The sequence below is a fragment of the Oncorhynchus keta genome, chromosome 4 (genome assembly GCF_023373465.1).
Source record: "Oncorhynchus keta strain PuntledgeMale-10-30-2019 chromosome 4, Oket_V2, whole genome shotgun sequence".
Taxonomy (NCBI): Eukaryota; Metazoa; Chordata; class Actinopteri; order Salmoniformes; family Salmonidae; genus Oncorhynchus; species Oncorhynchus keta.
The window spans coordinates 81023187-81045628 of NC_068424.1; the positions used below are offsets into that span (position 1 = coordinate 81023187).

Below are 22442 nucleotides of genomic sequence, written 5' to 3' on the forward strand. Positions count from 1 at the left end.
AGGTCTACCACAGACAGCTCTAGCTGTGGCCTTATAGAATGGAACAGGCTGTAAAGTAGTTAGGGCAATTATGTGTGTTAGATAATGTTCCTGAGATTATATAGCAACAATAACTTTATTTTGCATATCAGGGTCAGTGCTGGATTTACAGTGCATTCGGAAAGTATTCAGACCCCTTCCATATGTTGTTATGTAGCAGCTGTATTCTCCAATAGATCAAATTCATTTTTTCCCCTCATCAATCTACAAAAACAAAAATAGTTTTTTAGAAATGTTTTCAAATAATAATATAATAATAAATCTATTTTTAAAAATAAAACAGGCCGGCTATTCAGACACTTCGCTATGAAACTCTAGGAGGAGGAGGAGGGTGGGAGGGGGATACATGTTATGTGTACCAAATGGAACCCCATTCCCCATATGGCTCTGTTCAAAGGTAGTGCACTAGGGTATAGGGTGCCATTTCGGATGCATTCTAAGTGGGTGGGTAGATGGTGGTGGAGGAGACACAGGTGGAAGGTGGCTGACTGGCTGGCTTACTAGCTGGCTGACAAGCTTACCGGCTGACTTGCTGGCTGGCTGGCTGGCCGGTTGACTGACTGACTGACTGACTGACTGACTGACTGACTGACTGGGTGGCTGACTGACTGGCTGGCTGTTGTTTAGGAAGGCTGGCTGGCTGGCTGGCTGGCTGGCTGGCTGGCTGGCTGATTGACTGGCTGGCTGGCTGGCTGGCTGGCTCGCTGGCTCGCTGGCTGGCTGGCTGTCTGGCTGACTGATTGACTGGCTGACTGACTTACTGGCTGGCTGGCTGGCTGGCTGATTGACTGGCTGGCCGGCTGACTGGCTGGCTGGCCGGCTGTTGTTTAGGAAGCCTTGCCGGAGGGTAAACATATTTAAAACAAGGTGATCTGTTGCATGAAGGCAGAGTTAAATTGACAGAGGTGATCAATTGTTACATGGTGTAGGGAACTTTGACCTCTGATGACCTTTTCAAGGCTCACTAACACCCCCTTTTGACACCTGAATTGTGGAGTATGCCCAATTAACCATACATATAAGGTCATTATAGACATCCTAACTGTCTAAATGGAGATAAACAGTATTCCTTCACCAATTTGTAATTAGTCACATATGAAAGGCCCACTTGTTAATAAAAAAAAATCTATTGTATTTGTCCCGTGTCGAATACAACAGGTGTAGTAGACCTTACAGTGAAATGCTGAATACAACAGGTGTAGTAGACCTTACCGTGAAATGCTGAATACAACAGGTGTAGTAGACCTTACAGTGAAATGCTGAATACAACAGGTGTAGTAGACCTTACAGTGAAATGCTGAATACAACAGGTGTAGTAGACCTTACAGTGAAATGCTGAATACAACAGGTGTAGTAGACCTTACAGTGAAATGCTGAATACAACAGGTGTAGTAGACCTTACAGTGAAATGCTGAATACAACAGGTGTAGTAGACCTTACAGTAAAATGCTGAATACAACAGGTGTAGTAGACCTTACAGTGAAATGCTGAATACAACAGGTGTAGTAGACCTTACAGTGAAATGCTGAATACAACAGGTGTAGTAGACCTTACAGTGAAATGCTGAATACAACAGGTGTAGTAGACCTTACCGTGAAATGCTGAATACAACAGGTGTAGTAGACCTTACAGTGAAATGCTGAATACAACAGGTGTAGTAGACCTTACAGTGAAATGCTGAATACAACAGGTGTAGTAGACCTTACAGTGAAATGCTGAATACAACAGGTGTAGTAGACCTTACAGTGAAATGCTGAATACAACAGGTGTAGTAGACCTTACAGTGAAATGCTGAATACAACAGGTGTAGTAGACCTTACAGTGAAATGCTGAATACAACAGGTGTAGTAGACCTTACAGTGAAATGCTGAATACAACAGGTGTAGTAGACCTTACCGTGAAATGCTGAATACAACAGGTGTAGTAGACCTTACCGTGAAATGCTGAATACAACAGGTGTAGTAGACCTTACAGTGAAATGCTGAATACAACAGGTGTAGTAGACCTTACAGTGAAATGCTTACTTACAAACCCTTAACCAACAATGCAGTTTCAAGAAAATATCCCCCAAAAAGTAAGAAAAGTAACAAATAATTAAAGAGCAGCAGTAAATAACAACAGCAGGGCTTTATACAGGGGGTACTGGTACAGAGTCAATGTGCTGGGGCACCGTTATCGAGGTAATTGAGTGAGTATGTACATGTAGGTAGAATTATTAAAGTGACTATGCATGAATAATAACAGAGAGTAGCAGCAGCGTAGAGGGGGGGCAATGCAAATAGTCTGGGTAGCCATTTGATTAGCTGTTCAGGAGTCTTAAGGCTTGGAGGTAAAAGCTGTTTAGAGGCCTTTTGGACCTACACTACCGTTCAAAAGTTTGGGGTCACTTAGAAATGTCCTTGTTTTTGAAAGAAAAGCACATTTTTCTGTCCATTATAATAACATCAAATTGTTGTTAATATCGTAAATTACTATTGTAGCTGGAAAGAACTGATTTAAAAAAAATTGAATATCTACAGTTGAAGTCAGAAATGTACATACACTTTAGCCAAATACATTTAAACTCAGTTTTTCACAATTCCTGACATTTAATCCAATTAAAAATTACCTGTCTTAGGTTAGAATCTCCACTTTAATTTCAGAATGTGAAATGTCAATAATAGCAGAGAGAATGATTTATTTCAGCTTCTATATATTTCATCACATTCACAGTGGGTCAGAAGTTTACATACTGTACACTCAATTAGTATTAAGTAGCATTGCTTTTAAATAGGTTTCACTTGAGTCAAAACGTTTCAAGTAGCCTTCCACAAGTTTCCCACAATAAATTGGGTGAATTTTGGCTTTGTGATGGCCACTCCAATACCTTGACTTTGTTGTCCTTAAGCCATTTTGCCACAACTTTGGAAGTATGCTTGGGGTCAGTGTCCATTTGGAAGACCCATTTGCGACCAAGCTTTAACTTCCTGACTGATATCTTGAGATGTTGCTTCAATTTTTTCACATCATTTCCTTTCCTCTTCCATCTATTTTGTGAAGTGCGCCAGTCCCTCCTGCAGCAAAGCACCCCCACAACATGATGCTGCCACCCCCGTGCTTCACGGTTGGGATGGTGTTCTTTAGCCTGCAAGCTTTTCCTCCAAACATAATGATGGTCATTATGGGCAAACAGTTCTATTTTTGTTTCATCAGACCAGAGGACATTTCTCCAAAAAGTACAATCTTTGTCCACATGTGCAGTTGCAAACCGTAGTCTGGCCTTTTATGGCAGTTTTGAAGCAGTGGATTCTTCCTTGCTGAGCGGCCGTTCAGGTTATGTCGATATAGGACTCGTTTTACTGTGGATATAGATACTTTTGTACCTGTTTCCTCCAGCATCTTCACAAGGTACTTTGCTGTTGTTCTGGGATTGATTTTTCACTTTTCACACTGCGTGCTCCCGTGGTGTTTATACTTGCGTACTATTGTTTGTACAGATGAACGTGGTACCTTCAGTCATTTGGAAATTGCTCCCAAGGATGAACCAAACTTGTGGAGGTCTATAATTTTTTTCTTAGGTCTTGGCAGATTTCTTTAGATTTTCCCATGATGTCAAGCAAATTGGCACTGAGTTTGAAAGTAGGCCTTGAAATACATCCACAGGTACACCTCCAATTGACTCAAAATATGTCAATTAGCCTATCAGAAGCTTCTAAAGCCATGCCATAATTTTCTGTAATGTTCCAAGCTGTTTAAGTATGTTCCAAGCTGTTCAACTTAGTGTATGTAAACTTCTGATCCACTGGAGTTGTGATAAGTTGAATTATAAGTGAAATAATCTGTCTGTAAACAATTGTTGGAAAAATGACTTGTGTCATGAACAAAGTAGATGTCCTAACCGACTTGCCCAAACTGTAGTTTGTTAATAAGAAATGTTTGGAGTGGTTGAAAAGTGAGTTTTAATGACTCCAACCTAAGTGTATGTAAACTTAAATTGTCCATAGGCGTACAGTGGCCCATTATCAGGAACCATCACTCCTGTGTTCCAATGGCACGTTGTGTTAGCTAATCCAAGTTTATTATTTTAAAAGGCTAATTGATCATTATAAGAATATTTTGCAATTATGTTAGCACAGCTGAAAACTGTTGTACTGATTAAAGAAACAATTAAACTGTCCTTCCTTAGACTAGTTGAGTATCTGGAGCATCAGCATTTGTGGGTTTGATTACAGGCTCAAAATGTCCGGAAACAAATAACTTTCTTCTGAAACTCGTCGGTCTATTATTGTTCTGAGGAATTAAAGCTATTCCATGCGAGAAATTGGCAAGGAAATGAAGATCTTGTACAACGCTGTGTACTATGTACTACTCCCTTCACAGAACAGCGCAAACTGGCTATAAACAGAATAGAAAGAGGAATGGGAGGCCCCGGTGCACAACTGAGCAAGAGGACAAGTACATTAGAGTGTCTAGTTTGAGAAACAGACGCATCACAAGTCCTCAACTGGCAGCTTCATTAAATAGTACCTGCAAAACACCGGTCTCAACGTCAACAGTGAAGAGGCGACTCCGGGACGCTGGCCTTCTAGGCAGAGTTGCAAAGAAAAAGCCATATCTCAGACTGGCCAATATAAAGAAAAAAGATGGGAAAAAGAACACAGACACTAGACAGAGGAACTCTGCCTCGAAGGCCAGCATCCCTGAGTCGCCTCTTTACTGTTGATGTTGAGACAGGTGATCAATTAGCCTTTTAAAATTAAAACTTGGATTAGCTAACACAACGTGCCATTGGAACACAGGAGAAATGGTTTCTGATAATGGGCCTCTCTACGCCCATGTAGATATTCCATAAAAAAATCAGCCGTTTCCAGTTACAATAGTCATTTACAACATTAACAATGTCTACACTGTATTTCTGATCAATTTGCTGTTATTTTAATGGATTTTTCTTTTAAAAAACAAGGACATTTCTAAGTAACCCCAAACTTTGGAACGGTAGTGTAGACTTGGCTCTCCAGTACCCCGTGCGGTAGCAAAGAGAACAGTCTATGACTAGGGTGGCTGGAGTCTTTGACAATTTTTAGGGCCTTCGCCTGACACCACCTAATAGAGGTCCTGGATGGCAGGAAGCTTGGCCGTTCACACTACCTTTTGTAGTGCCTTGCGGTCGGATGCCGAGCAGTTGCTCTACCAAGCAGTGATACAACTAGTCTGGATGCTCTCGATGGTGCAGATGTAAAACATTTGGAGGATCCATGCCCAACCTTTTCAGTCTCCTGAGGAGGAATAGGTTTTGCTGTGCCCTCTTCACGACTGTCTTGGTGTGCTTAGACCATGTTAGTTTGTTGGTGATGTGGACGCCAGGGACTTGAAGCTCTCAACCTGATCCACTACAGCCCCGTCGATGAGAATGTGGGTGTGCTCGGTCCTCCTTTTCCTGTTGTCCACAATCATCTCCTTTGTCTTGATCACGTTGAGGGAGATGTTGTTTTCCTGGTACCACATGGTAAGGTCTCTGACCTCCTCCCTATAGACTGTCTCATCGTTGATCAGGCCTTCCACTGTGGACTTAGGCAAACTTAATTATGATGTTGGAGTCATGCCTGGCCGTGCAGTCATGAGTACAGTACTGAGAACTGTCATGAATACTGTCATGAGTACAGGAAGGGACTGAGCATGCACCGCTAAGGGAACCCCGTATTGAGGATCAGTGTGGTGGATGTGTTGTTACCTACCCTTACCACGTTGGCGTTGCCCGTCAGGAAGTCCAGGATCCAGTTGCAGAGGGAGGTGTTTAGCCCCAGGGACATTAGCTTAGTGATGAGCTTTGAGGGAAATATGTGGCTGAACGCTGAGCTGTAGTCAATGAATAGCATTCTCACACAGGTGTTCATTTTGTCCAGGTGGGAAAGGGCAGTGTGGAATGCAAAAAAGATTGCATCATCTGTGGATCTGTTGGTACGGTATGCAAATTGGAGTGGGTCTAGGGTTTCTAGAATAATGGTGTTGATGTGAGCCATGACCAGCCTTTCAAAGCATTTCATGGTTACAGGCGTGAGTGCTACGGGTCGGTAGTCATTTAGGCAGGTTACCTTACTGTTCTTGGTCACAGGGACTGTGGTGGTCTGCTTGAAGCGTGTTGGTATTACAGATTCAGACAGGGAGAGGTTGATTATGTCAGTGAAGACACTTGCCAGTTGGTCAGCGCATGCTCGGTGTACATGTCCTGGTAATCCGTTTGGCCCTGCGGCCTTGTAAATGTTGACCTTTTTTGAAGGTCTTACTCACATCATCTGCAGAGAGCGTGATCACAAAGTCGTCCGGAACAGCTGATGCTCTCATGTATGTTTAGTGTTACTTGCCTCGAAGCGAGCATAGAAGATATTTAGCTTGTCTGGTAGGCTTGTGTTGCTGGGCATCTCTCTGCTGTGCTTCCCTTTGTAGTCTGTAATGGTTTGCCAGCCCTGCCACATCCGATGATCGTCAGAGCCGGTGTAGTACGATTCGATCTTTGTCCTGTATTGACGCTTTGACTGTTTGTTGGTTCGTCGGAGGGCATAGAAGGATTTCTTATAAGCTTCCAGGTTAGAGTCTCGCTCCTTGAAAGTGGCAGCTCAGTGCAAATGTTGACTGTAATCCATGGCTTCTGGTTGGGTTTCATACTGTCACTTTGGGGAAGACGTCATCGATGCACTTATTGATGAAGCCAGTGACTGATGTGGTGTACTCCTCATTGCCATCGGAAGAATCCCAGAACATATTCCAGTCTCTGCTAGCAAAACATTTCTGTAGTTTAGCATCTGCTTCATCTGACCACTTTTTTAATAGACAGAGCCACTGGTGATTCCTGCTTTAATTTTTGCTTGTAAGCAGGATTCAGACGGATAGAATTGTGGTTGGATTTACCAAATGGAGGGCGAGGGAGAGCTTTGTACGTGTCTCTGTGTGTAGAGTACAGTTGATCTAGATTTTTGGGGGGGTCAGATTTGCCAAATGGAAAGCGAGGGAGAACATTGTACACATCTCTGTGTCTGGAGTAAAGGTGGTCTGGAGTTTTTTCCCTTTGGTTGCACATTTAACATGCTGGTAGAAATGAGGTAAAACTGATTTAAGTTTCCCTGCATTAAAGTCCCCGGCCACTAGGAGCGTCACCTCTGGATGAGTGTTTTCCTGTTTGCTTATGTCGGTATACAGCTTATTGAGCTGCGAAAAATACTCATGAAAACTCTCTAGGTAGATAGTGTGGTCCACAGCTTATCGTGAGATACTCTACCTCAGTCGAGCAGAACCTTGAGACTTCCTTAGATATCCTGCACCAGCTGTTGTTTACAAATATGCGTAGGCCCCCGCCCCGTGTCTTACCAGAGGCTGCTGTTCTATCCAGCCAGCTGTATGTTATTCAGTATGTATGTCGTTCAGCCAAACATTACCGTTTTTAGTATCCCGTTGGTAGGATATATGTGCTATCGTTTCGTCCCTTTTATTTTCCAGCGATTGAACATTAGCTAGCAGTACGGAGGGAAAAGGCAGATTAGCCATTGATTACCTGATCCTCACAAGTCACCCTGATCTCTTTTTGACAAATCTCTTTTCCTTCTCCAGCGAATGACGGGATGAGGGTCTGTTCGGATGTTTGGAGTATATCCTTCCCGTCCGACTCATTAAAGAAAACGACTTCGTCCAGTTCGAGGTGAGTAATCACCCAAGTTGATTATGGACTGTATTTACTTTTTAAAAGCATTTTTAAAAAACACATTTGCGATAACAGAGACATTAACACGAAACTGCATATTATTATAATGTTGTAACATTGTTATAACTGAGGTATACAGTATGAGCAACTTTAAGAGCAACTTTATGCTTAGTGTTTCCTATAGGGAATTGGAGCCAGGCTAGGTTAGTGCAGTGCCCTCTCTTTCTCAGGCGGTTATTGGAGCCAGGCAAGGTTAGTGCAGTGCCCTCTCTTTCTCAGGTGGTTATTGGAGCCAGGCTAGGTTAGTGCAGTGCCCTCTCTTTCTCAGGTGGTTATTGGAGCCAGGCTAGGTTAGTGCAGTGCCCTCTCTTTCTCAGGTGGTTATTGGAGCCAGGCTAGGTTAGTGCAGTGCCCTCTCTTTCTCAGGTGGTTATTGGAGCCAGGCTAGGTTAGTGCAGTGCCCTCTCTTTCTCAGGTGGTTATTGGAGCCAGGCTAGGTTAGTGCAGTGCCCTCTCTTTCTCAGGTGGTTTCTCAGGTGGTTAGGTTGGAGCCAGGCTGCAGGTTAGGTGGTGCAGTGCCCTCTCTTTCTCAGGTGGTTTTTGGAGCCAGGCTAGGTTAGTGCAGTGCCCTCTCTTTCCTGGAGCCAGGCTAGGTTAGTCAGTTCTTTCTCAGGTGGTTATTGGAGCCAGGCTAGGCTAGTGCAGTGCCCTCTCTTTCTCAGGTGGTCATTGGAGCCAGGCTAGGCCCTCTCTTTCTCAGGTGGTTATTGGAGCCAGGCTAGGCTAGTGCAGTGCCCTCTCTTTCTCAGGTGGTCATTGGAGCCAGGCTAGGCTAGTGCAGTGCCCTCTCTTTCTCAGGTGGTCATTGGAGCCAGGCTAGGTTAGTGCAGTGCCCTCTCTTTCTCAGGCGGTTACCAAATCACTAAAGTCAAATCAAATTGTATTTGTCACACGTACCGAATAGAACACGTGTAGACGTTACAGTGAAATGCTTACCTACAAACCCTTAACCAACAATGCAGTTTAAGAAAAATACGTTTTAGGTAAGAAATAGATAAGTAAAAAAATAAAACATAAAAATGATTAAAGAGTTGCAGTAAAATAACAGCAGCTGGGCTATGTACAGGGGGGTACTGGTGCAGAGTCAATGTGTGGGAGTCAATGTGGGGGAGTTAGGGTAAGCTAGTGCAGTCCCCCTTCTTTCTCAGGCAGTTATTGGAGCCAGGTTTCAGCAGAGCCGATGAATCTTGTGGTGTTTGTAGTGGTCAACACAAGACTCGACATCCAGCTAAAACTCAATGCAGGGAGCTCCTCGGCAGTGCAGCTTTAAGAGGATTGGAGAGGATGGGATCTGTAATATGTATTGTAGGCCCCTCCTCCCACAGTGATGTCAGTTGGAGGCAGAGAGGTGGGCAGTACTAAGGGACCGGGTTCATGCAATACTACTGAGACAACTAGGCACAGCTTAGCACACAGATACAGCATAACGTCTATTTCAGCCCCGCTGTAAGTGATACCGCACTAAGGAACACTTTCATCAAACTCCGTTGGGGGACAGAACACTACCCAGGCTACAGCCCATTTATATGTTATTTTTTGTTGCTGAATAATAACCTTTAAAAAAAACTGTGCCGAAAAAGCTGAAGTTTTCAGTAATCGTACCAAACTGTTTAATTTTTGTGCGCTCTTGGATGGAAGTTTATGCGCATTGTTAAAACGCTGTTACACATGATCAATGAAACGGTCTTCCATACAAGCGATTTGCACCATTTGTTGCAAGAGAGAGCATTTTAAAACACACGCAGGGCTATTTCATGTAAATCAAGCGACTTGGACCATCAGCAGCTCTCCTGCCGCCCGCGATTGAACCACAGTTAACCCACGATATCTGAAGAGGAATTACATAGGCTCTTTGAGTTACAAACAAATATTCTGCAATCATTGCCTTTGCCTCTCGCATGTGGACCATAGACTTTTTTTTAGGACATGGATCATTTGCTGTAGTGGATAACCCTACCCTGATGTGTGTTTTTTGTTTGATTCCCGCTACCAGAAGAGGATCTTTTTTTCTCCACTTTTCCACTTCAGTGTAATTCTATGGCACTTCTTCTTCTAAAGCACTGATGTCGCTACGTGACGGGAATTGCGATTGATTTTCCATATTCTGTTTCAAGGGATAGAAGGTCAACATTACTATCACTAGTGTCAAGTAAAGACAGGTAACATCATCCATTTCTAATATTAGTTTATTTCATTCTGAATACAATCCTACAAGTTTTTACGGTATCATGTCATATGAAAATTATAGGTACATTTAAAAGGAAAGTATTCAACCGATCTAGAGGAAAATAATGTTATGATAATGGTCAAATATAGGAAGCCAAATTGACCATCAATTTACGCAAACTGTAGGCTATATTCCTACGGACCGGATGCCACATAGCAGTTGATTCGCGTCGCTCAGTTACAGGATTGCAGGTATGGCACCATAAAAATGTTATCAAACAACTTATAGATAAAAAATAAAAAACAAACACAATAATCACATTCAGCGTTAAAACGAGACACCCATTGAGGCATTCTTTTTACGCATCGGATTTGGTCAGTCCAACATCTATCGTGTACAAAGACAACAACATTCATCTCGTTATAGTAAATGTCTTTATAGTTATGATCACGACACGTTTCAAAACATTTATACTGTGTTTTCTTCAAGCAGCCTATAGGGTATTGTTGAATAGACTATTCAACCATAGCTGTCTCATGACCATTATTGTCGGTCATGAGTTATTCAATGTGTGCGTGGTCAACATTGGTATACTTTTTTTCAAATTCGTGTTTAAGTAGGCTGTGTAAACTAGGCTACCGCATACTTTTCGGCAGGTGAGTTTTTGACTGCACGTTGAATGAGCAGGTTAGCAGAGCGGTCACTAGCTGGCACAGCCACAAAGTCATAAAAATCTGATTTTATACCTAATCTTAACCACACTGCTAACCCTAATGACGGTTAATGAGTTTCATAATTAAAGCGGACCTCCCTGGTCAAATTGCATTATGGATAATGCACACAGCGACTGGAATGCAGCGTTTATCCTTTCAACTTCAGGGGCATTATCCCCTTTTTACAAAAGCATTGTCAGCAGGTCCATTATTTGATATATAGGGACTGATTAGTGCTCTTGAGTAACACATATGCTGTACAGTAAACACAGTACCCACACGCTCCATGCTCGAAAAGGACATGCACAAGGCTATCCATGCTCATTTTATTGAGGGGATTCACATGGGCAACATAGTCACTACCATATAGCCTTTACATTTTTACATAGCAGGCGAGGTCATACTGTTATTGTAGAGGGCGATTATTATTATAAAAACGAACCGTAGGTCTATTCCTTGTTTGAGCAACTGGAGGCTATTCACATTTTATTCACAGCAGGTTATCCAAGATTGATTCCTCAATGATTTTCTGACTTATACAAGACATGTCTGAATTTACTCTTAGAAAGACGTGTTGAGTCTTCTAAGCTTTTCGGATAAATGATATGGTGTAGGCAGTGTAGGCTAACAGAGATTGATAGCGCTTAAGTTCTTAGATCTACACCTTAGTGATCATAACACATCGACAGTCTCTTAGTTTTGCAGTCATTCAAATGTACACCAGTGCTAAGTTGTCCTGTTGTTGTTGTGGTAATTAAACTATTCTTCAATGGTAGTGAAGTATGACGTCTGAGTGTTCTACTTGGATGTGCAATTTTAACTGTGTCTGGTGTTGCCTCTTACAAGTCCACCAATTCATAAGTAGCTGGTTTTATATTGGTTCGTGGTTTTATAGCTGGTGAAGCTATATCAACAGTGTCCAAAACAATATCTGAGACTTCCGTTGCAAGCTTCAAAATGTGGTTGTGAATGGTCCTCCTTTTTCCTCTTATCGTATTTATTATATGATATTATTATTATATATTTTTTAATTATTTTATTATTATCATATATATTATATTATTATGTTCATATATATTATATTATTATTATCATATATATTACATTATATTATATTATCAAATATATTATATCATATTATTATTCTCATATTTATTATATTATAGTATTATTATCATATGTACTATATTATTATTGCCATATATAATATACTATCTTATTGTTATCATATATATTTTATTATATTATTATTATCATATCTACTACATCATATTATTATTACCATATATATTATATTATATTATTATTACCATATATATTATATTATTATTATCATATATATTATATTATATTATTATCATCATATATATTATATTGTATTATTATTATCATATGCACTATATTATATTATTGATATCATATATATTCTATTATTATTATCATATATATTAAATTATATTATAATATATTTTTTTATATGACTATTATTATTATTAGTATTATCATTATTATTATTATTAATACTAATCCTGCTACCAGTCACGTTCTCTAATACCCTACTATATCTACATATGTACCTGAAACACTCCAGTAGCCCTGGACATTTTCCTTGTGTTATTGGCACTGTGCTTGTCTTTATTATATGCTTCATTTGTATTGGCTATTTTGATATTGATTACTGCCGCTGTTGGGTAGAGCATTCAAGTTATGAATTTCACTGTACTTGTGCATGTGACAAATACAACTTGAACTATAATTGTTTTTTAAATTTAAATCGCGTCTATATTTCTTCAGTAGCCTAACTTCCACAATGATTTAGAACGATAAACATTTGCACATACATAAATGTCTGTCTCGTATTGCATGTTCAACATCAAACAGAGAAACACAGTCAAGGGTATCAATTATGTGTATTTTATTGTGAACAGTATAGTCTTCATCGACTCTTTGGCTAACACAACAAACACGTCTCGTTTAATCCTGCTGTGCTAGACTACTATTTTTCCTCTCCAAATGCATAGATGTTAAAAAAAAGGCTTACCAAACCAATGGTTTTTCTCGAGAATGATTGCTATTCCCTTTCCTATAAATTTTTTAAATTATATTCTGAACTAATACTATTTACCACTTTCAATAGCTACCAAACAAACTTGTGTTTGTGAAAAATAAAAATAGATTTGAAGGTTTTTTTGACTATCCAATCAAAAGTTTGAATAAAGCAAATGTTAGCAAACATTTTTTAATTTTACTCTTTAGCATTAGATGTTCAAATGATCCTGATATTTATATTGGCGCTGGTAGTATTCCATGTGTAATTAACTGACATGTCTCTTCACTGCCCTCTAGAGGTACTCAGAGTGTTATCACATGAACTGACGTGACACGATGTAAAGGATTTTCATGCCAATTTTTTTGTGACATTATCACCTCTGTGTTGGTCATTCTTAGTGATGCATCTATGGTAGATCTTGACGTTTTTCTTTCTCATATTAAAAACATAAATTATTTTTTTATTATTATCTCACCGTGTTGACATTTCTATCCAGAAAATAATGCAACTGCACAAAAGCAAAAAACAAATCTCATAACTTTGAAATGTTTGATTTATTTTACCTCGGGATTGATATATGATTGATGCATTTACTGTACATTGGGACTAAATTCGATTTTTACAAATTTGACCGAAGAATTAAGACATTGACAATGTATTAGTCTTATCTGAGCTAAAATGTCAAAAAGACAATACTAATTAGCTATTTTTAAAATGGTTCATTCTTATCAGCAGGAATCTTCTCTGTCCCAGCTCTGAAGACCACATTCATTACTCAGTGATGAGAAATCTACCATTATTCCTCTTGTGACAACTAGATAAGGAAACTTCTAGGCTGTAGATCTTTTAAAGGAAGACTGAATAGATCTTGACAATATACCTGTCTGTCTGCCAGTCTGTCGTAGCTCCATGAAACCAAGAGAGATAGAGACTGGGGTTACCAAGATTGTGTCGCTTTGCAAGTCCAGCTTGCAAGGCTTTAAGAAATATCTCTTCATGTATATCCATGGACATCCAAATCACAGTTTTGGGGATAGAGAACAACATTTCTGGAGTGACTCCATCAATCTTCCGTTTAAGATGCCAGATAAATACATTCTTTGGGAAGGTGAAGGTGTTCCCCCTCCCCCCTCTCTCCTCTGCCACAGCTCAGTCTGATAATACTAGCCTGCCCGAACGGCCTGTCCATCATATTGTCATGTAAAGTAATCCAGGAGCTGTCTGCTACTAGCCTCCCCCGTTCAGCTCTGTCTCCAGAGAGGAGAGAAGCAGAGTTGTCTCGCCGAGGGCTCAAAATAGCTCTTTCTGGAGCCTAGTGAAATGTTAGCATGGAAAGATGTTCTGCTTGATTGACATTTAAACTTTATTTTCATTATTCGTTCATTCATTATTTTCCCAATTCTTCGTTGTCAAACTGTTCTTTTTTGAAACTGTAAAAGTTGTAGCTCATTGCTCAATCTGCCCAATGCATAGTTTTGAAGATGGTGTAATTTGGAAAAAGATCTGTGCAGAACATGGCTAAATGAACCCTTCTTTCTCTCTAGGAAAGGTGAAAACTTCAAAGACAAACAAATCACAACCCCCACGCAGTGTTTTCATTAATATGACTCTGTTTTTATACAAGTATCTGTGCTGCTGAGAGTAACCTTCACATGGATGGCTGTCATGTAGATACCGTAGGCAATGCTTTTCTAACCCAAAAAGGCTTATAATGAGTCTAACCCCAACCCTATAATGAGTCTAAACCTAAACCTATAATGAGTCTAACCCTAACCCTATAATGAGTCTAAACCTAACCCTATAATGAGTCTAAACCTAACCCTATAATGAGTCTAACCCTAACCCTATAATGAGTCTAACCCCAACCCTATAATGAGTCTAAACCTAAACCTATAATGAGTCTAACCCTAACCCTATAATGAGTCTAAACCTAACCCTATAATGAGTCTAAACCTAACCCTATAATGAGTCTAACCCTAACCCTATAATGAGTCTAACCCCAACCCTATAATGAGTCTAAACCTAACCCTATAATGAGTCTAAACCTAAACCTATAATGAGTCTAACCCTAACCCTATAATGAGTCTAAACCTAACCCTATAATGAGTCTAAACCTAACCCTATAATGAGTCTAACCCTAACCCTATAATGAGTCTAACCCCAACCCTATAATGAGTCTAACCCCAACCCTATAATGAGTCTAAACCTAACCCTATAATGAGTCTAAACCTAACCCTATAATGAGTCTAAACCTAAACCTATAATGAGTCTAACCCCAACCCTATAATGAGTCTAACCCTAACCCTATAATGAGTCTAACCCTAACCCTATAATGAGTCTAACCCCAACCCTATAATGAGTCTAACCAACGCTATAATGAGTCTAAACCTAACCCTATAATGAGTCTAAACCTAACCCTATAATGAGTCTAACCCTAACCCTATAATGAGTCTAAACCTAACCCTATAATGAGTCTAAACCTAACCCTATAATGAGTCTAACCCTAACCCTATAATGAGTCTAACCCCAACCCTATAATGAGTCTAACCCCAACGCTATAATGAGTCTAAACCTAACCCTATAATGAGTCTAAACCTAACCCTATAATGAGTCTAAACCTAACCCTATAATGAGTCTAAACCTAACCCTATAATGAGTCTAAACCTAACCCTATAATGAGTCTAAACCTAACCCTATAATGAGTCTAAACCTAACCCTATAATGAGTCTAAACCTAACCCTATAATGAGTCTAAACCTAATCCTATAATGAGTCTAAACCTAACCCTATAATGAGTCTAACCCCAACCCTATAATGAGTCTAACCATAACCCTATAGTGAGTCTAAACCTAACCCTATAATGAGTCTAAACCTAACCCTATAATGAGTTTAAACCTATAATGAGTCTAACCCCAACCCTATAATGAGTCTAAACCTAACCCTATAATGAGTCTAAACCTAACCCTATAATGAGTTTAAACCTATAATGAGTCTAACCCCAACCCTATAATGAGTCTAAACCTAACCCTATAATGAGTCTAAACCTAACCCTATAATGAGTAACCCCAACCCTATAATGAGTCTAACCCTAACCCTATAGTGAGTCTAAACCTAACCCTATAATGAGTCTAAACCTAACCCTATAATGAGTCTAAACCTAACCCTATAATGAGTCTAAACCTAACCCTATAATGAGTCTACACCTAACCCGATAATGAGTCTAAACCTAACCCTATAATGAGTCTAAACCTAACCCTATAATGAGTCTAAACCTAACCCTATAATGAGTCTAAACCTAACCCTATAATGAGTCTAAACCTAACCCTATAATGAGTCTAAACCTAACCCTATAATGAGTCTAAACCTAATCCTATAATGAGTCTAACCCCAACCCTATAATGTGTCTAACCCCAACCCTATAATGAGTCTAAACCTAACCCTATAATGAGTCTAAACCTAACCCTATGATGAGTCTAACCCCAACCCTATAATGAGTCTAAACCTAACCCTATAATGAGTCTAAACCTAACCCTATAATGAGTCTAACCATAACCCTATAATGAGTCTAAACCAAACCCTATAATGAGTCTAAACCTAACCCTATAATGAGTCTAAACCTAACCCTATAATGAGTCTAAACCTAACCCTATAATGAGTTTAAACCTATAATGAGTCTAACCCCAACCCTATAATGAGTCTAAACCTAACCCTATAATGAGTCTAAACCTAACCCTATAATGAGTTTAAACCTATAATGAGTCTAACCCCAACCCTATAATGAGTCTAAACCTAACCCTATAATGAGTCTAAACCTAACCCTATAATGAGTCTAACCCCAACCCTATAATGAGTCTAACCCTAACCCTATAGTGAGTCTAAACCTAACCCTATAATGAGTCTAAACCTAACCCTATAATGAGTCTAAACCTAACCCTATAATGAGTCTAAACCTAACCCTATAATGAGTCTACACCTAACCCGATAATGAGTCTAAACCTAACCCTATAATGAGTCTAAACCTAACCCTATAATGAGTCTAAACCTAACCCTATAATGAGTCTAAACCTAACCCTATAATGAGTCTAAACCTAACCCTATAATGAGTCTAAACCTAACCCTATAATGAGTCTAAACCTAATCCTATAATGAGTCTAACCCCAACCCTATAATGTGTCTAACCCCAACCCTATAATGAGTCTAAACCTAACCCTATAATGAGTCTAAACCTAACCCTATGATGAGTCTAACCCCAACCCTATAATGAGTCTAAACCTAACCCTATAATGAGTCTAAACCTAACCCTATAATGAGTCTAACCATAACCCTATAATGAGTCTAAACCTAATCCTATAATGAGTCTAACCCCAACCCTATAATGTGTCTAACCCCAACCCTATAATGAGTCTAAACCATACCCCTACAATGAGTCTAAACCTAACCCTATAATGAGTCTAAACCTAACCCTATAATGAGTCTAAACCTAACCCTATAATGAGTCTAAACCTAACCCTATAATGAGTCTAAACCTAACCCTATAATGAGTCTAAACCTAACCCTATAATGAGTCTAAACCTAACCCTATAATGAGTCTAACCCCAACCCTTAAATGAGTCTAACACCAACCCTATAATGAGTCTAAACCTAACCCTATAATGAGTCTAACCCCAACCCTATAATGAGTCTAAACCTAACCCTATAATGAGTCTAAACCTAACCCTATAATGAGTCTAAACCTAACCCTATAATGAGTCTAAACCTAACCCTATAATGAGTCTAACCCTAACCCTATAATGAGTCTAAAGCTAACCCTATAATGAGTCTAAACCTAACCCTATAATGAGTCTAACCCCAACCCTTAAATGAGTCTAACACCAACCCTATAATGAGTCTAAACCTAACCCTATAATGAGTCTAACCCCAACCCTATAATGAGTCTAAACCTAACCCTATAATGAGTCTAAACCTAACCCTATAATGAGACTAAACCTAACCCTATGATGAGTCTAAACCTTATAATGAGTCTAACCCTAACCCTATAACGAGACTAAACACATCCCTATAATGAGTCTAACCCCAAACCTATAATGAGTCTAACCCTAATCCTATAATGAGTCTATCCCGATAATGAATCTAACCCTATAATGAGTCTAATCCTATAATGAGTCTAACCCTAACATTATAATGAGCCTATCCCTATAATGAGTCTATCCCGATAATGAATCTAATATAATAACACCAACCCTATAATGAGTCTAACCCCAACCCTATAATGAGTCTAACCGTAACCCTATAATGAGTCTAACCTTAACCCTATAATGAGTCTAACCCTATAATGAGTCTGACCCTAACCCTATAATGAGTCTAATCCTATAATGAGTCTAACCCTAACCCTATAATGAGTCTAACCTTAACCCTATAATGAGTCTAATCCTATAATGAGTCTAACCCTAACCCTATAATGAGTCTAAACCTAACCCTATAATGAGTCTAACCCTAACCATATAATGAGTCTAACCCTAACCCTATAATGAGTCTAACCTTAACCCTATAATGAGTCTAACCCTATAATGAGTCTGACCCTAACCCTATACTGAGTCTAATCTTAACCCTATAATGAGTCTAACCCTATAATGAGTCTAACCCTATAATGAGTCTAACACAATATTGAGTCTATCCCTATAATGAGTATAAACCTATAGTGAGACTAATCCTATAATGAGTCTAAACTTAACCCTATATTGAGTCTAACCCAAATGATTCTAACCCTATATTGAGTCTAACCATAACCCTATAATGAGTCTATCCTTATAACGAGTCTAACCCTATAATGAGTCTAAACCTATAATGATTCTAACCCAAACCCTATAATGAGTCTAACCCTAACCCTATAATGAGTCTAAACTTAACCCTTTAATGATTCTAACCCAAACCTTATAATGTGTCTAACCCTACAATGAGTTTAACCCTATAATGAGTCTAAACTCAACCCTATAATGAGTCTAACCCTAACCCTATAAGGATTCTAACTCTATAATGAGTCTAATCCTATAAGGATTCTAACTGTATAATGAGTCTAACCCTATAATGAGTCTAATCCTATAAGGATTCTAACCCGGACCCTATCATTAGTCTAACGCTATAATGAATCCAACCCTATAATGAGTCTAACCCTAACCCTATAATGAGTCTAACCCCAACCCTATAATGAGTCTAACCATATAATGAGTCTAACCATATAATGAGTCTAACCCTAAACCTATAATGAGTGTAACCCTATAATGAGTCTATCCCTATAATGAGTCTAACCCTAAACCTATAATGAGTCTATCCCTATAATGAGTCTAACCCTAAACCTATAATGAGTGTAACCCTATAATGAGTCTATCCCTATAATGAGTCTAACCCTATAATGACCTCAACCCCAACCGCAAATTGAGTGTAACCCTATAATGAGTCTATCCCTATAATGAGTCTAACCCTATAATAACCTCAACCCCAACCCCAAATTGAGTGTAACCCTATAATGAGCCTATCCCTATAATGAGTCTAACCCTATAATAAGTCTAACCCTGACCCTATAATGAGTCTAACACTATAATGAGTCTAAAGCCCTATAAGGATTCTAACCCTATAATGAGTCTATAATGAGTCTAATCCTATAATGAGTCTATCCCTTTAATGAGTCTAAAGCCCTATAAGGATTCTAACCCTATAATGAGTCTATAATGAGTCTAATCCTATAATGAGTCTATCCCTTTAATGAGTCTAATCCTATAAGGATTCTAACCCTATAATGAGTCTATCCCTTTAATGAGTCTGAAGCCCTATAAGGATTCTAACCCTATAATGAGTCTATAATGAGTCTAATCCTATAATGAGTCTATCCCTTTAATGAGTCTAAAGCCCTATAAGGATTCTAACCCTATAATGAGTCTATAATGAGTCTAATCCTATAATGAGTCTATCCCTTTAATGAGTCTAATCCTATAAGGATTCTAACCCTATAATGAGTCTATCCCTTTAATGAGTCTAATCCTATAAGAATTCTAACCCTATAATGAGTCTATCCCTTTAATGAGTCTAATCCTATAAGAATTCTAACCCTATAATGAGTCTATCCCTTTAATGAGTCTAATCCTATAAGAATTCTAACCCTATAATGAGTCTATCCCTTTAATGAGTCTAATCCTATAAGGATTCTAACCCTATAATGAGTCTATCCCTTTAATGAGTCTAATCCTATAAGGATTCTAACCCTATAATGAGTCTATCCCTTTAATGAGTCTGAAGCCCTATAAGGATTCTAACCCTATAATGAGTCTCACCCGAGTGCTTCATTATGACAATGATTGAAAGACAGTCAGATAAGATCATAGGAGTTAACAATAGAACACCTTCCAAACGAGTTTCGTTAAATCCGTCAACTATTGTAGTAATTGATTTACATGTAGGGATGCTGCTATGGCAGTTAGATGGCACCACCATCTCAATGTAAGATATCCCATATTGTAAAGTTTTCATACGGTGGTCATGGATTCATGCTCAAGACAGTGTACTAGCTCTGTCCCTATTTACTGTCGATAGAAACAGTTCCACAGAACGCTTCTCAACACAGCTGTGCAACATCTCTGTGATGGATATTAAAATAAGGGCTCTGGGAGGGGAAATGAAAGGTAGATTGATACTCTCTTTATTACCTCCTAACCAATGTGTTGTGTGAGTCTACATCTCCTATAAGGCTTATGATAAATGCTCAGAGATCAGATGGATAGGCCTGGAATGCAGCAAGACGTAAATAACACATTCGTATGTTAGTGATTGGATGTAAGTCGCTCTGGATAAGAGCGTCTGCTAAATATAATAATAAATGCCATTTAGCAGACGCTTTTATCCAAAGCGACTTACAGTCATGTGTGCATACATTTTACATATGGGTGGTCCCGGGAATCGAACCCACTACCCTGGCGTTACAAGCGCCATGCTCTACCAACTGAGCTACAGAAGGACCAAATGACTTAAATGTAAATGTAAGTTGTTGGAATGATGTAAAAAATAACGTTGAAAAGCGAAGTGTTATTGAATACATCCATGTTTAACCCCAGTGTATTACAGCTGTGCTGTTATGTACTATTTCTTTTAAGATCTCTTCCAAGGTTCGACATTAAAAAGGGGTCATGAATTCTCCTATTTTATATCACCTTTATTTTGAAGTCATACTGAGACTAGGATCTGTTTTACAGATGAGCCCTGCATGAGTACGTCAAACACATACAATACACGACATGACAAAACATATTAAGAAAAACAGACATATTTATCAACATAGATGTCTCCGATCATGACTCTGTAAATTGTTTCACATAAAGGGCGCAAAAAAAACTAAAATAAGCTTTACCCAAATCTGTGGAAACCGAAGGGGCATCCAGTGTTATTCAAGCCTGAGACTGGGTTTGGCAATTTGTAAGTCTAAATTGATAGATACATAGGACGTTTCTGCATCAGTGATTTGTAGATCAACACAAGACAATGCTGTTCTCTCCTTCCATATAAAGAGGCCCAACCCACTTTTTGACACAAAACACAATGGTGAGTTCTAGAATCATCACCAGCAATAAACCTACGTGTCCAATGGTGAGTTCTAGAATCATCATCAGTAATAAAACTAAGGGAACAATGGTGAGTTCTAGAATCATCATCAGTAATAAAACTAAGGGAACAATGGTGAGTTCTAGAATCATCATCAGTAATAAAACTAAGGGAACAATGGTGAGTTCTAGAATCATCACCAGCAATAAACCTATGTGTCCAATGGTGAGTTCTAGAAACATCACCAGTAATACAACTAAGGGAACAATGGTGAGTTCTAGAATCATCATCAGTAATAAACCTAAGTGTCCAATGGTGAGTTCTAGAACCATCACCAGTAATAAACCTAAGGGAACAATGGTGAGTTGTAGAACCATCACCAGTAATAAACCTACCTTATTTCTGTAAAATAAACCAACCTTGAACTTCAACTTCTTCACCAGCTCAGTGACATGTTTTTTAAATTACAGTTTGTCGTCAAGGAAGATACCAATATATTTCTAGGAAGGTACTCACTCAATTTGTGTACCGTTCAAACTAGTCATTACAAATGCATTTAAATCTGGGTTATGGGACCTAGGAAAAAATATTCATGTTGTTTTGTTTACATTTAGCACTAGCTTTAGATCCATGACCTCTGCAGTTCTATAAAAATCCAACTTCAAATGTGAGAAGTCTTGGCCCACCGATGGAGCAATTGAGTACAAACCTGTATCATCTGAATATAAAACATTATTTTACAGCATTATCAATGTTATTTATTTAGATTGTAAACAGTAGTGGGCCGAGGATCGAACCTTGGGGCACCCCTTTATGTAAACTCAAGGAACTCCTATTTTGACCACATCTACCTTGATGTCCTGAATTCTGTCATTGAGATAATTAAGAAACCGTTGACATACGTCTTTACCCAACCCTATGGAGGACAGCTTATTAATCAGAATCAGTATCAGAAGCTTTTGACAAGGCTACAAACATGGCAGTACAATTCATTATTTCATCTAAGGTATTTGCAATATAATTTACAACAAGTATGGTAGCCGTAGTGGTGCTATGTTTAGGTCTGAATCCAGATAGATGAATTAACATTAAGAACACAATTTACAGATAGATAGTGACATAGCTGTTTGTTGACCAATGATAATAGTATTTTTGC

The 22442-nt window shown here is 38.9% G+C and overlaps 1 protein-coding gene and 1 long non-coding RNA gene across 4 annotated transcripts in view; both read left to right on the forward strand.

The window, feature by feature from the left end:
• Positions 1-1194: 1194 nt before the first annotated feature.
• LOC127916329 (uncharacterized) lies at positions 1195-2066 on the forward strand. 2 transcript variants are annotated; one of them, XR_008094432.1, is made up of 3 exons: positions 1195-1425; positions 1502-1653; positions 1844-2066. It is a non-coding gene; the product is annotated as an uncharacterized LOC127916329 (long non-coding RNA). The 2 variants fall into 2 exon arrangements; XR_008094422.1 differs by having other exon boundaries at positions 1882-2066.
• Positions 2067-9188: 7122 nt separating this feature from the next.
• LOC118381825 (protocadherin-11 X-linked) overlaps positions 9189-22442 on the forward strand; it is a 325295-nt gene continuing 312041 nt past the window's right edge. For both annotated transcript variants that reach the window (XM_052517370.1, XM_035768724.2), the window contains exon 1: positions 9189-9930. The gene's annotated coding sequence lies outside the window, so the exon portion shown is untranslated. The remainder of the gene's footprint in view (positions 9931-22442) is intronic.